General features: G+C 39.0%; 1 pseudogene; it reads left to right on the top strand.

The window, feature by feature from the left end:
- Nucleotides 1-270: 270 nt before the first annotated feature.
- Nucleotides 271-1,088, top strand: LOC102477892 (60S ribosomal protein L5 pseudogene; annotated as a pseudogene).
- Nucleotides 1,089-1,575: the final 487 nt, after the last annotated feature.

Below are 1,575 nucleotides of genomic sequence, written 5' to 3'. Positions count from 1 at the left end.
TGGAAGAACTTTGGAAGAATAAAGAGACATATTATGTAACCAATTAAAAAAAAATAAAGACATGATTTGAGTCCATTACTTTACTATTTACAATTGCTAAGACATAGAACCAACACAAGTACCACAAACAGATGACTGCATTGAAAAACTGTGGTGCATGTAAACTATGGACTATTGATCAGCCTTAAGAAACAATGAAATTGCTTTTTTCCCTGTGTAGTGCTTGTGGGCCTGCAGTTCGGCCATGGCTGCGGGTTTCTGTTCCACAGGATGGGATCTGTTAAAGTTGTCAAGAATAAGGCCTTCTTTAAGAGATACTAAGTGAAATTTAGAAGATGATGAGAGGGTAAAATTCATTACTATGCTTGGAAATGCTTGGTGATCCAAGATAAAAATAAGTACAACACACACAAATACGGGATGATAGTTTGTGTAACTAACGGAGATTAGCATTTGTCATATTGCTTATGTCTGTATAGAAGGGGATATAATAGTCTGCACAGTTTATGCATCTGAACTACCAAACTACAATGTGAAGGTTAGCCTGACAAGGTATGCAGTAGCATATTGTATTGGGGCCTGCTGCTGGCCCGCAGGCTTCTTAGTAGGTTTGGCATGGACAAGATCTGCGAAGGTCAGGTGGAAATGACCGGAGATGAGCATCAATGGTCAACCTGGTGCCTTCACTAGCTATCTGCAGGCTTGCCAGAACTGGTAATAAAGTTTTTGGGGCCCTGAAGGGAGTGGTGGATGGAGGCTTATCCATCTCTCACAGTACCAAACAATTCCCTGATTATGATTCTGAAATCAAGGAATTTAATGCAGAAGTCTATTGGAAGCACATCATGGGCCAGAACGTTGCCAACTGCATGTGTTACCTCATGGAAGAAGATGAAGATGGCTACAAGAAACTTCTCTCAGTACATAAAGAACAATGAAAAAAAAAGAACAATGTAACTCCAGATATGATGGAGTAGATGTATAAGAAAGCTCACACTGCTATATGAGAGAAAAGGAAACCCAAGAAAGAAGTTAAAAAGAAGAAGTGGAATCTTCCCAAGATGTCCCTTGCCCAGAAGAAACATTGAATACCCAGAAGCTTCTTCAGAGTTCAGGAGCAGGCTGCTGAGGGCTACACCAAACAATTTTCTGTGACTTTATTAAAGATAAAATACAAAAAAACTTAACAGGAAAGCAAAAAAAAAAAAAAAAAAAAAAGAAAAAAAAAAAAAAGAAAGAAAGAAACAATGAAACCCTGTCACTTGATACAAAGTGGATGAACAGAGAAGATTTAATAGAAAGCATAGTAAGCAACGTAAACCAGACTATAAAACACACTATGTTTCTGCTTAATGTATGCCAATTGTCAAGGTGTGTTTGTGGTTTTGAGGGTCCTGCTTTCCTGCACCCTCATTTTACCTTTGGATTTCATCAGATCACAGTCATGGTTTACAGCCAGCCACAGTGGGAAGGAGAGATGGAGCTACTGAGAGAGTGATTATCACCTCCCTGTGCCAGAGGCTTTTGGAACACCTAATGTCCTTCAAGATGTCCTATGAGATTTCATATTTTCAC

Source organism: Tupaia chinensis, unplaced genomic scaffold (genome assembly GCF_000334495.1).
Source record: "Tupaia chinensis unplaced genomic scaffold, TupChi_1.0 Scaffold144971_1, whole genome shotgun sequence".
NCBI lineage: Eukaryota > Metazoa > Chordata > Mammalia > Scandentia > Tupaiidae > Tupaia > Tupaia belangeri.
This window is presented reverse-complemented; position numbering and strand designations above follow the sequence as displayed.